Genomic DNA, 14,778 nt, shown 5'->3' with positions numbered 1-14,778 from the left:
GTGATCTAGATAAGTTTGTCAACTGGTAATAGACAGAAATTAAGTGATAACTTGAATAATCCAATAACAAACTGCACAACCAAGATACACTTTGGGTAGTCAGAAAATAACAACATAATTGCAGAGTTTTTGGAAAAGTTTTCACGGTGAATGTTTGGCTGGAAAGACAGAAAAGTATGTGGATTTGCAAAATGGAGAAGTCGAGTTACTTCAAGAGAGAAATAGTTTGATAGGCAAAAATTTGATTATGAGAGGGAAATCCATTTACCTGCTGATGGAGAGATTATAGGGATGTTTAAATGTCTGCGTGAGAAACTGAACTCCCACATTTACACATTAATCTAGAAAATTATGAGAATTTTGTCTGAAGACAGGCAAAAGACTCATTAACCTTCACAATCAGGGTAGTTCTAAACTATGTTTCTAAATGTTTCACCTCAAGAAATAGTTCCATGTAGATATATCCACAGGAATTAATTAAAACACACCAATGATGTTATGTCTGATTCTTATTAAATATATTAATGAAACATTAATTCATTCCAGAACCTAAAGTGTTCTCATTGTCATAAGCCAAGAATGAACGTTATAAAAAACAAACAGAGGTTCCCTTTCTGACTGCACTCTAGAGATTCCTGTAGCAAACTGGGGGACATTCAGACTAAATCAATGGCATCCCAGATTGCTGCTGTGGGGAGTCATGATTTGAAGCTGACTCTGATGTTTTCAATCTTACTTCTGAGAAATGGGGCCAACTATGGCTCTCCTTTCCTATCTCAGGGGTTATACAGAAACAACAAAATCATAGGGGAACACTTTAGAATAAAAGTAAGAAAAACACAAACAGTTATGACCACTTTGCTATGTCCTGGACACTGAACTAACCTCCTGCTGAGGACCATATTTCATTTGATCCTCAGTTCACCTTGTGCTAATTGCTCATGGATGGGATGCTATGGCTCATTTGTATTTTTTGGTTAAGGAGGCTTCCCTGATGGTTAAAAATGTAAAAATATTTGCCCACCTCCCTCCTGCTTAGTATGTGGAAGAAAAAAAAAAACTATTGCTGACAATGGAGGATGACAAAAGGCTCCTAGGTACTTCTCAGTGTAAAGTCCTGAAATGTGGAAGATTTAGTAAATTAAAGAGTTTAACTGATGTGAGGAAAACTCTGGTATTTTATTTTTTGATGAAATTGCAGTTATGGCCCATTTTTTCACTCCTGAAAAAATGAAATACAGTAGAAGGGAATGCACGAAGATTACAGACAGTCTCTCAACTTTAGAAAGTAAGGTGACTCATGCTCTTAGGCCTGGTCCTTGAGAAGCAGAACCTAAAGCAGGGTTTCCAGTGCACAGAGTTTCTTGCAGGGTGGGGGAGGATGTGCTCAGAGAAGGAGAACGAGAGAAGCAGGACAGGGCAAGAAAGGAGTTGAGCTGGAGTTTAGCCTCAACCTAAGCCCATGGGGAGCTCTGGAGTGTGACCTGAAGAGCAGAGTTTGTCCTGCGTTGGGAATGGCCTCTTTTACTCACATGTCCATCAGTCATTGGCTGTCAGCTGTTCCCAGGGTCAGGGGAAGGTCCTGTAACCTCTAAGGTAAGGTGTCTCAATTTGGCTGAGGGCAGTTCCAGAGAAGGGAACAGCAATGAGCCTTTAGCTGCCAGTTCTCACAGCAACTAGGGGATGGGCACAGCCTGGTGATGGCAATCTGAGTGGGGAATGCACAGCACCCACGCAGTCACTATTCCCCAACAAGCAGGATGGGAAATACTTGTTGGGCCTAGGGAAGGCTCCATGGAAAAAGGAACACTTAAAAGTGAGTCTTGGGGCTTCCCTGGTGGTGCAGTGGTTAAGAATCCACCTGCCAATGCAGGGGACATGGGTTCGAGCCCTGGTCCGGGAAGATCCCACATGCCGTGGAGCAACTAAGCCCGTGCGCCACAACTACTGAGCCTGAGCTCTAGAGCCCACGAGCCATAACTACTGAGCCCGCGTGCCACAACTACTGAAGCCCGCACACCTAGAGCCCGTGCTCTGCAACAAGAGAAGCCACCGCAATGAGAAGCCCGTGCACCGCACGAAGAGTAGCCACCACTCGCCGCAACTAGAGAAAGCACGAGCGCAGCAACGAAGACCCAACGCAGCCAGAAATAAAAATAAAAAATAATTTTATAAAAAAAAAAAATGTGAGTCTTGATGGATAAGTAAAACTTCAGTAGGCGGAGATCTATCTGGACAGTTTCTTCCTTGTTCTTTTGACATTGGATGGTAAACCCCACAGACATCACACACGAAAATTCTGGTATTTGCAATTCCTCCTACGGCAGTGGCTAGTTACCCTCTTCTATCATTTCTCCTTTTCCATAGAACACAGTTGTAACCCGGAGGAGGCTGCCCGGCTGCAGGCCACATCCCTCCCCTTCCTTGCCGCTGGGTATGGCCACGTGATGAATTCTCATCAATGAGAAATACGTGGCAGTGATTTCCAGGCCAAGGCAGTTAGAAACAAATGTGCCTCTTCCATGCTCTCTTTCCCATTTCCCTCAACTGCCCTGTGGAAATTCAGAGCCGCAAAGTAGAGGGAGCCTGGTTCTCCATTCTCTGTGTTGAGAAGAACCAGCTGCTAATTAGAACCTTAGATGTGAGCCTTTATACATTCTATTGAATTTAAGCCTGTATTTGTCACATCAATATCTTAACTAATATTCCTCATCATTAAGAAATTAACAAAAATCATTTTGTCAGATGAAACTAGTTTCTCTTCTGATGCAATAGTATTTCTTTTCCAGTGGGATCTTGGATATTGCTCACTTTCTTCTGTGCATTTCCTAGAGTTTTGTCATGGACTGGTTACTTCCTTGTATTACATTTTAAGTTGCAGAAAATTCCATGTTCTATGTATGGTTGTTCACATTTTGTGATAAAAAGAATGACTATATCTATGGCATGTTAAGAAGGCTTCACTTTCTCTGATACCCTACAAATTCCTGTTGCCAGCCTTGGGGTTAGCCAGGCATGCATCGCTCTGTTTGTGTAGACTCGTAATGCTTTATGATACCAAGATAGTGGCTTCTGTGTTCTGACTCCAAGTTCTCCTGAATAAGGAGAGGATATTGGGAGACTGTCGAGGGGAGGGAGGCTGTTATCCTCTAGTATTTTGGCAAGAAGTGTTACTTCTTATTTGTGGATCCTACTAAAAATGCATGGCCACTTAGAGAGATGCATTTGGTCCATGATACTTGCAGAGAAAGAATTAGCTCAGGGATTTGACAGTTTATCAATTTCACACTCACTGTTGCACTGACCATGTTGACAAGCAGTGAATACTATCATTCTGTTAGACTTGATACAGAGTTTTAAAGTTCCTTTCAAATTCACAGCAATTCATCCCTATCATTCAGAGAAAGGAATGTGACAAAGTTGCCTTCAAGCTCAGGTACAAGCTAAGTAAACTGCATGCAAGAAAAATAATTAGAAATAGCTTAGAATGACAAATGTTTCACATTTATAAAGTTTGTGAGTAATTAAATGATAATGTCAATCTATCCATAAATATTAATTTTAAAGAATAGACTATACCTGTTATATATGCTCACTCTAATAAAACAGCATTTAATGGAGGTGGCATCTTTTTCCAGGTTTAGCTCAGATGGAAATGCAGTCAAAACATACTATGTAACACTAATAATCCTTGGAGATATAATTTCATATCTTATATTCAATCCTCATGTGAATTTCATATTTCATCCAGAAAGAGATAGGCACAGAGAAAGGAAATGAATCAAAGAAACCAAGCCAGTGCATATAACTGGAGTATGACATATACACATGAAAAACTGGCGATCCTGAGTCCAATGGATCTCAATTCCTACATTACTTTTAATATTTCTATTGGGTTCTAAAATATATCAATAAAATAAGCTACTACAGCTGACCTTTGAAAACGCAGGGGTTAAGGGTGCTGATCCTCCATCCAGTCCAAAGTCCACACAACTTTACAGTGGGACCCGCCCACCCCATATTCATGGTTCTTGCGCATCCACAGATTCAACCAAACTAGGATTGTGGAGCACTGTAGTATTTACTACTGAAAAAAATCTCCTTGGAAGGGGACCTGAGCTAGAAAAAAAGTCCAAAATCTTTTATAGTCTTCCAGGCTAGAAATTCTCAGTAAAACTAATTACATTTGAGTGACTTCTATTGAAGTTCTGAAAAAGAATTCTTTAACTGGAAGCAGATACTGTATTTTCTGCATCCCTTGAAGGAGGCTGTTATAATAACAATTTGCATTTCATAAGACACTGGAGTTTTGTCACAGTTTAACTTAACCACGAATCACTAAAAACAGGTTAATGTTCTTAACGTTCTCTCCCAGCTTCCACCCCTGCTTATCACATAAACCATTCCTTCAGACCTGTTTAGCTGTGAAAAACGTTTCCTAACACACAGCTTGTCTTCACAAAAGTCTCTCTGAGTAATCCGTGGTGTCTGAGAAATGTCCTATGACCGCTCTTTGACCCATTGACACAGCTGTAGGTTTTGCCATTTTCTTACTACAATGCCCTGGATAGCATTTCAAATGCACAGAGTCACGACCTCTATTGTTTGCCAGATGGGCTGTGAAATGTATGCTAATGTTCATAATAGGATTATACAAGGTTGTTTATTCTCTGAAAAATAATATGAGCATTATCCTCTATTTTTTTCCCCCAATGGGTTTGCCCTTTAATAGGAATTAGGAAGTCTAATTTTGATTAAGTAAATATCGGCTTTCAGCTTTACAAATGATGGTTCATACTTTAATGGTATTAAGGGTGGAAAACAAGAAGAATTAGCCAAGTAAACTAAAGTACAAAGAACACACTATAATACAGAACCATGCATGACAACTTGCAGCATGTACATATTTAATGCTAGACTTGTGTACAGTAATTCAACTTAATTCAAATATGGGAAAAAGAACTATATGTGTGCTGAGAAAGTAACACTTACAAATACAGAATACAGGGCATAACTATAGTGCCACTGTCCTTCAAACCTTCTGCTTTGTATATTCTCATTCAGGTATGATCCTATCTCTTTTCTTGGTCTGGGTCCCCACCAAAAACAGATGCTCAGTTTAGGATTTTGGTTCAGGCAGTTGATTTGGTAGGGGATCACAGGTCACACAGAAAAGGAGTGGGGAAGTAGACGGGTAAGAAAGACTGCCAATAAAGGGTGTGTGATGGAGTGGACACGGCTGTGGGCAACTGGGGTTCAATTTCACTGGCAATCATGTGAAAGGCTCTGTGCCTCCAATGCCTCCAAAGAGAGGACAGAAAAGGCAGGTATTTAGTCACCAATTACTTTGTCTCATTGTTTGAGGGCCTCATCTCCCCACGTGCAGTCCAAACATGGCCAAACTGCCATCAGGCCTAGAAATGCAGGAAGACACCGGCCTGCCTAGGAGCTCATGACAGTGAATGCGGTATGAGTTGAGGGGATGTGGGCAGGAAAACCACAGACTCTGCCACATATGCAATGGCCAATGTGTCCCCGGGAACGTGGCTACATCTTTGCTGTTGTATGCTGGAACGAGGGCTTGGGATCTCTTGCTACCATTCATTTATGGTGAAAGATTTTTGTATGCCTGGAGCTTTGGGCTGCACTTTATCAGTTTGGCCTCTTGGGGGCTGGAGCCTGGATATCCATTTTCTCTTCTGCAAGAGAGACATGAGAGATTTATTGCAAGGATTAAATCAGATAAAGCCTGCATGAAAAGCATCTAGAAAAGTGCCTGACATAATAAATGCACCAAAGACTTTCGGGTCCTATCCCCATGTTCCCACTCCTATTTCTGTGTTCCCTTTCCTTTATCAGTAACACTGTTGATGCATAATAGACAGTGTACCTATTTGGGTGTCACTCTCCCCAAATCACTCTCAAGTGGTTTGTGTCAGAGGTTCCCAACCACTCTTGTTTGATAAATTCACAAGAAAGATTCACAGAACTCAGAAAAGCTATTATACTCACGGTTATGGTTTACTATGGTGAAAGAATACAGGTTAAAATAGGCACAAGAAGAAGGCACATAGGGCAGAGTCCAGAAGAAACTAGTCACAAGCTTCCAGTTGTCCTCTCCCAATGGAGTCGTATGGACAGCACTTAATTCTCCCAGCAATGAAGTGTGGCAACATGTGAGAAATGTCGCTAACCAGGGAAGCTCACCCAAGCTTTGCTGTCCATGGTTTTTTGGGGGGAGGTCAATCACATAGGCATGGAATTGAACTTAGCTACTCCAAACTCCAGCCCCCAAGAGGTCAAACTGGTACAGTATGGTCCAAAGCTCCAGGCATATGAAAACCATTCACAATAAATCACATCACTAGCATAAACTATCTGGCATGGCCCAAAGCCTGAGATATGCAAAGACATTCTTATCAGGCAGGATACTCCAGGGACTCAGAGGTTATCTCCTAGGACCTTGTCAAGGGCCAGTGTGCAGACCCTTGGAATATGCAGGGTTTGGGTAATCCAAGTCTGCTGACTTGACCCTTTATGGCACAGGATGCCACATCTTCTCCCTGGCTCCATGGCATACTCCTTAATCCAGAGCCCATTAGTGCAGACAGTTCCCCAGAAGTCCAGAGGTCTCTGCAAAAGCCACTAGACTATGCTCCTCGGGTCATCCTAAGCCCTGTCTCAAGAATGACCAGAAGTATCTCAGCCCATAAGACCCTTATCAAGGCTCAGCACCTCTCACTGGTCCAACCTGCTCCACATCAAATGCAGCCAACCTGGACCGTCCTGGGATACAAAGGGTAGATAGATCACTCATGGACACACAGATGCTTCTAGGTCTACACTGTTCAAACAATAGCCACTAGCTATATGTCACTATTGCACACTTGAAACATCACTAGACTAAATTGACATGTGCTGTAAGGGGAAAATACACGCCAGATTTAAGACAGTACAAAAAAAAGTAAAATATATGAATAATATTTAATAGCGATTACATGTTAAAGTGATAATATTTCAGATAGATTAACTAAAATATATCATTAAAATCAATTTCACTTTTTTCTTTCCCTTTTCTTAATGTGGCTATGAGAAAATTTTAAATTACATATGGCTCACATTATATTTCTACTGGACAAAGTTGTTCTACATGAAAATATGAAATGTGGGATCCGAGACTCTAAGTACACTTACAGGTCTTTTGACTGCCTCTCTGAACGTGACCATGCAGCATGATTGTTTTACAGATATATCATGGAAAACCACAGGTGGAGACAAATTGTTTCAGCTGATGGCTCTCAATGGACACACTCCAAAATAGAAGCAGTTTTGCAGATTTGCGCATAGCTGACACATAGCAAGCACACATATCAGTTAGCATGATTCAGATCTTTAGCCCAACTATTGTACTCTAATGATTTCACAGCGGTTTCCACCAGGTATTTGTAAGGTGGCTGTGCATCAGGCCTCTCTATGACATCTGACTTTATTATTGCATAGCCTTGAGGAGCTCTTGAGTATAAAGCTATCACCAAAAAAACCACACTGCCAGCAAGATCCAGAGGCACTTCAGACTTCCACTTCCAGAAAGCTATTGTACTCTACTTGGTGCCATTTTTTCCCTTGTAAAATTAGATTGTTGCCATCCTGGTGGCAGTCATCCAAATCCCACATAGACACAGAACCACTCACTCTCCCTCAAGTATCCAATAAATTATAGGTAATATCTCAAATGATCCAGAGAGCAATCAAGGGTCTTTAAAAAGTGTCTTCAGTGAAAGAAGAAAAAAAATTGGAGCACAATCTGCCTTGTAAAATCTATCAGTTATATTGTTCACAATAAAGAAGAGTTTTATTTTATGAAAGAACCATGATGGTCTCTATTCAAGTATGCTTAATTTCTATAGCCCCAAACCAACACGGTTATAAGATGAAAGAAGTCCAAGAATGGAATCCCATATCATAGTGTCAGCAGGGCAAATGTATGAAAAAGCAAAAGACAAGGTGGTTTCCAGAAAATGTGATTTTTATGAGGTTTAATTTTTCCTATTAAATTGTATTTAAGATGAAGCTCTAGAACAGCACTATCAAACAGAAGTATAACACAAGGCACAAATGTGAGACATATTCAATTTTAAGTTTTCTATGAGCCACATTTTGTTTAAAAAAGTAAAAAGAGATATGTAAAACTAGTTTTAACAGTATATTTCATTTAATCCTATGAGTCCAAAATAAATCATGCAATCAACATAAAATGAATAACAAGATATTTTACATTCTCATTTCCATACTCTTTGAAATCCAGTGTATATTTACCTACAGCACGTTGTAATTCAGCCTAGTCACATTTCAAGTGGAGGGTGACTTCCATGTTGCACAGAACTGGAAAATAAGCACCCTTTTATCCTCTAGTCAGTGGATCTGGTCAGAGCCTTCTATCTATTTTAGTAAACACTATCATGTTTTTAGTTGAACACAGATTAGAAAAACTCTAGTTATCCTATTTGGTGCCATGATTTTCTTTCCCTAAATTGTGTTTGTTGAACATTTCATCAATTATTTTACATAAAACTTCTTGAATATATAGCATCTTATTAAACATTCTGATAATAGATTATCCCTACATTAAACACTAGGAAATGGGTTCACAAAAATTTGGCAACTTGCTTAGGGTCTCAGAGCTAGGAACAGGCTGAGGGTCAAAACTTTAGTCTGTTTGTCAGTTGAGCTTTCCTGTGCATCACCCCAAATAGTACAAGGGTGAAAAGAGTAGTGGCTTGCAGCCAAGGTGAATTGTAGGACCTAAAATGACTCAGAAAGGCCCAGAAATAAAGGAGCCAAGCTATAAGCCTTTCAGAGCTCTCTCCTCCACAGGGGAAAAGAATGAAAGCCCTAGGAAAGATTTGCACTTCCATCTGGGTCTTAGATCTTATGATGAGATGTAAGGCTACCACCTTACACTAGTGAAGAATTCCTGGGAACTTCAACCAGTCTCCAGTCATTTGGGGGAATTGCAGTTTTGGAACCTAGAACATCTCCTGAATCAGCCTAGTGTTCCCAGATATTTAAGGTCATCAATCCCATGGAATTTTTTTCACCCTTCACCAACCTGCAGTTCTGTGGCAAACTACTGAGGAAAGCAACTTGGTCACAGGCTTTGACTCTTGAAAATATGAGCAATTGATTGACTTCCCTGTAAACCTAGAAATAATAATTAAATTCCCCACTAATTTATCACACAGCCTATTGGTTTTAGTCACTCCTGGGCCCACTTTGCTGACTTCAGATATTTAATCAACTTCCCATAATACTAGCACTTTACATATTTATTGGTATATTATTTGATTGTAGCCCAGCACTTATCAAAATTTCCACTGAGAAAAAATGATATTTAAAAAGGGCAGACTAATGAACACAGTAACTACTCGGTCCTTTATATTGGTGGTTTTCAACCATGACTTCACACTGGAATCACCCAGGGAGCTTTAAGAAAATGCCTGGTCTCCCAGCAGAAATCCTGATTTAATTGGTCCAGGATGTGGTATGGGCATCAGGGATTTTAAAGCTCCCCAATGACTGTAACATACAGCCAGGGTTGAGAATCACTGCTCTATATTCTCTAAATATTATCCCTTAGTTATGTTAGCAATGTAAGCTTAAGCAAAGTAAATGGACCATATTTCCTAATATTCACATAAAAATGCCTTCAGAGAATAAATATGCAATGTTATGTCCTCAGGTTTAATGGAGAGTAAATAAAAACATCCAGTCAAACAATATTTCTGCTGTAGATGTTTTCTAACACCTTGAAGATATAAAATAACACATGATAAATTTTCCCTTTGATTAAATCCCAGGAAAAATTTTATTTTTTCCAGAAAATAGTATACTTTATTAAACAGATGAAATAAAATGAGTTTTCACTTCTGGCACTTGAAATATCTATACTTTTGCTTCTTGAAATTTTCTTCCCTTAGAAAAAATTGTCTTTACCACGTACTGTGCTCTAATTCATAAGCCACATCCACTTATTTTTGGAAGTGGATGGAGTATAATCAAGAATGAAAATACATGTTTTCCTCCACGGAATAGAATCATCTATTAACTTTTCACATCTGTTTTTTTCCTGACTTTTCCTGTGACCATATCTTTGTAACATTTTCTCCATCGTGCTGGAAGTTTACAAGGCCTAGTTCTTCTTCGACACTATGCCATGATCTGGATCTTTTTCTCTTTATCTCCCCCACCACCCATTAGAATTTATCTGTCCTAGATTTCAATTTCCTCCCTAATAGCCTCCTACACATTAAACTTCATGTCAGTCTGCTTTTTGTGGGACCCCATCTAAAGCACACCCATGAGGTTGGTTGCACATAATATACCCATTTTACAGATGAGTAAACTAACGCCTCGTGAGATGTTATCTCCCAAAGTCCTATAGTGAACAGATGAGAGAACCAGGATTTGAAGCCAGAAAGGTTTTACTTCCGAGCCTATAGCCACAAAAGCATCATTACCAAACCAAGACTACTGGATAGGGTGTTTTCGGATACTTTACAAATAAGCATCATTGTTTTGTTTTCACCTTTAGGAAACTTTTGGATAGCTCTTGGGAACCACACATGTAGAAGGAGGAGAAGGAAGCAGGATTGGACAGAAGGAGAAACCGAGCTGCAATGATGCTCTGACAGAGGTCTCAACCTTTGGGGATCTCAGGAGTTGAGGTGACCCTTTTGTTAGGGTGAGGGGTCTGGGCCCTTATTCCCCTCACAGTGATCAGTCATTGGATGCAGGCTGCCTTTCGATAGGGACCAGACCTTGGGAGAGATACCTAAGGGACCTTTTTTGTTATATCCCAGCAGCCAAGGAGTAAATTCCCCATTCCTGAAGGGGGTTGTTTGGGGAGGATCACAGCATTCACACCAGGTTTGTTCTAAGGTGACCACATCCCAGCGGTTAACCTAGAGATGCCTGCCCCAAAAACTACTGGCCAGGCTCAACATGATGAAGCCAAGCATATAGAACTTATAGAAAAACAGATCAATCCTGTTTTTAGTGGTGAGCTTGGTAGCAGTGATTCAGAGTGCCTGGGCATGCTGAAGAGACCCCAGGGAAAATGTACCACCCTACAACCTGACTGCCCATGGGCTGCCAGCCCCTTGTGAAACACCTGTTACCAAAGCACATCTATTTGTGATCTAGTCTCTCCCTAAATAACACACAACTATTCAAATAAGCAAAATATTTAAATGAATAGTAATGTTAAAAATATGTACATCTTATTTTTTTACTGTCAGCTCCCAATTCGTCTTACCAATGACCTATAAATTGATCCAGTGTGTGCTCTGGAGGTTCAGCCTCAGGACACATGTCCCAAGCTCCCCCATTCCCCTTTGTAAATAAAGAAGTAGTCATATCCAAGCATATCCTGATACCTGAAATAGCAGCTTAAATATGAAATAAATTTTTACTTAAATATTTAGTTTTCTTATTTTCCAGGAATATTTTCAACATCTGGCTCTTGCTGCTTCTGGGAATAAGAGTTCCAGGTAACAGCAGAGAATTTTGTAGACAGACATTTCATTTTTTGTGGAAGCAGCCTTGGGGGTCCTGGAAGACCACATCCCAGTGGGCATGAAACTTGCTTATCATTTGTCAAATGAAATTAGATAATAGGCTGCAACATTGCTTCTGGACAAAAAGCACACAGAGCCCCAGTTCCTTACTCATGAGCCACAGCACAGGTGGGCTTCCACAGTGATGAGTGATGGCCAGGAATTTTGGGGTGGGTGATGTGTATGGTCGTGGGGCAGCCTAACAGTCCACTGAGGGAGATTCCTGATCCCAAGGAGAGGTACTAGATGGGGGTGGCTTCTGGAGCCATTGCTACTATTCTTGGAATGGTGGTCAGGTTGATACTTGGGGAGGATAAAGTTAAACTATATGGATATGACAAAGCAAATGAAGATCATAAATTTAAAAAGATGTACTAAAAAGAAAATTTATGAAAAGATTTATAACCTACTGCTGTAGATAATGCGGTCCCCCTTCAAGGAAAGACTTGTCCAGCTCCTGGGAATGTGGTCATCAGAGGGTCTTCAGCTCTCTGGACCTTTAGGAATTGCCTCAGTTGCAGAAAACTGCCCTGTCCAAGGTCACAGTCCTTCTCAGGGCAGCTCACACCCAGTGAATAAACAATATGGGGGAATAAAGGCCTGGCCATCTCAGTTCAGTTTGGTACAACTCTGAATGGGCTCTCCAGCTCCAGAGTTCCCTGAAGGGTTGGCCAAGGCTGTTGCTGGGTCTGCATTACTCTTGACTCCTCCCTCTGCCCATTCCTGCTTCCTTCCCTTCCAATCAGAATGTCTGCTTCCTGGAAAACCCAACCTATGACAGGACCTAAGAAGATACAGTGCTCAGGAAAGGATAATTTCCTTTAGGTCATTTTCCAGCCAACACCAGAATCCCTTTTAACACTACTCTTGGGTGGAAACATCTCCATTTACCTTCTATCATTGGACAACTGTGATGAGACTGAATGCTCCCTGACAAGTTGAAATTGATATCCCTGACACTTTCAGCCCTTATGATCTGTTCTTCCTCTTGCAGTGATAAAGAACACAATGAATTTTTCTTTCAAAGCAATACTTCCTCAAACCTGTTGTGTAGGGTTTTCAACCTAAGTGTCACCATATTCTTTAAATCTTTCTCAAAGGTCAAGCTTTGAAAATCTATTAGCATCCTGGATGTTCTTTCCTGAACACACTCTAGGTGTTCCAAACCTTTCAGACAATGTACTGCTCAAAAAGAAATTAATGTCTCTCTGTAAGGTATAAACATCATAGAGAGGAGTGGGACTGTCACTCACTTTGTAATAATGCTATTAGTATGGATGCTTTGAATAGCATTAGCTATTTTAGCAACCACATCAAAATATTTACTCATATTGGCTCATGAAATTTTAAGAGTAAAGGAAAAATTAATAAATGAGACTGCATTAATATTTAAAACATCTGCTTGTCAAAAGACTTTATTAAGAAAATGAAAAAGCAAATAACAGAATGGGGCAAAACATAAATTATATATATATATATATATATATTACATATATATATATATACCTTATGTATATATGTAAATTTTATATACTGCTGATATGGTTCATGGTACAATCATTTAGGAAAGCTGAACATATATATGTCTATTATCTAACAACTCCATTGCAAGGAGTTTCTGTTCAACAGAAATGCATACATATGTTCATCAAAAGACACATATAGGAATATTTATAGAAGTACCATTCACAACAGCCAAAATATGAAAATAACCAAATACCCATCATAGTAGGATAGATAAATAAATTGTATAATTGTACCATGGAATACAACACATCAATGAAAATGAACAAACAATTGCTACACAGGACAGCATGGATGAATCTTATAAGCATAAGATTGAATGAGAGAAGCCATATTTTAAGTTCATACTGTATGATCCAATTATATAAAATTCAAAAACAGGCAAAACTAATTTATAGTGTTAGAGGTTGGGAGGAAGTAGTTCCTAGAAGGAAGTGTAAGAGGAGTTTCTACAGTATTAATAATATTCGGTTTCTTGATCTGGGTGCTGGTTACACATGTGTGCTCTCCTTGTGAAAATTCAGTGAGCTGTATTTACTATTATTATTATTTGTGCACTTTTCTGTAATATTTCAATAGAAAGCATTACTTCAGAATGAACTTGTAAGATAATTGATGTTTTGTTGCAGTGAATCTCTGTTCATTTCATAGCAATGGCTGTACCAGGTTGTTCCTCATTTGTGTTTCTTTCACAAAAATTGTTGATTTAATCAACACTCAGGTACTATAGTAACAAGAGTAAAGCAAATGGAGGGCCACTAATAATAAATAAATTCTTAGATATTTACCTATGCAGCTACCATTTCTGGTATCATTTTCCTTCTCATTTAAAGACTTCACCATTTCTCTTAGTGATGGGTCTGTTGTGTTGAATTAATTCAGCTTTTTTTTTTTTTTTTAAACATCTTTATTGAAGTATAATTGCGTTACAATGGTGTGTTAGCTTCTGCTTTATAGCAAAGTGAATCAGTTATACACATACAATATGTTCCCATATCTCTTCCCTCTTGCATCTCCCTCCCTCCCACCCTCCCCATCCCACCCCTCTAGGTGGTCACAAAGCACCGAGCAGATCTCCCTGTGCTATGTGGCTGCTTCCCACTAGCTATCTATTTTACATTTGGTAGTGTATATATGTCCATGACACTCTCTTACCCTGTCACATCTCACCCCACCCCCTCCCCATATCCTCAAGTCCATTCTCTAGTAGGTCTGTGTCTTTATTCCCATCTTGCCACTAGGTTCTTCATGGCCTTTTTTTTTTTTTTTTCCTTAGATTCCGTATATATGCGTTAGCATACTGTATTTGTTTTTCTCTTTCTGACTTACTTCACTCTGTATGACAGACTCTAACTCCATCCACCTCATTACAAATACCTCCATTTCATTTCTTTTTATGGCTGAGTAATATTACATTGTATATATGTGCCACATATTCTTTATCCATTCATCTGTTGATGGACATTTAGGTTGCTTCCATGTCCTGGCTATTGTAAATAGAGCTGCAATGAACATTTTGGTACATGACTCTTTTTGAACTATGGTTTTCTCAGGGTATATGCCCAGTAGTGGGATTGCTGGGTCGTATGGTAGTTCTATTTGTAGTTTTTTAAGGAACCTCCATACTGTTCTCCATAGT

The 14,778-nt window shown here is 39.6% G+C and overlaps 1 long non-coding RNA gene across 1 annotated transcript in view; it reads right to left on the bottom strand.

The window, feature by feature from the left end:
• Positions 1–943: 943 nt before the first annotated feature.
• The window catches only part of LOC309644515, a 39,382-nt gene continuing 25,547 nt past the window's right edge, over positions 944–14,778 (bottom strand). Inside the window, exon 3 of the long non-coding RNA XR_014254472.1 lies at positions 944–5,699. This is a non-coding gene — a long non-coding RNA (uncharacterized lncRNA). The remainder of the gene's footprint in view (positions 5,700–14,778) is intronic.

This window comes from Balaenoptera physalus (genome assembly GCF_965194825.1).
Source record: "Balaenoptera physalus genome assembly, chromosome: 16".
Taxonomy (NCBI): domain Eukaryota; kingdom Metazoa; phylum Chordata; class Mammalia; order Artiodactyla; family Balaenopteridae; genus Balaenoptera; species Balaenoptera physalus.
This window is presented reverse-complemented; position numbering and strand designations above follow the sequence as displayed.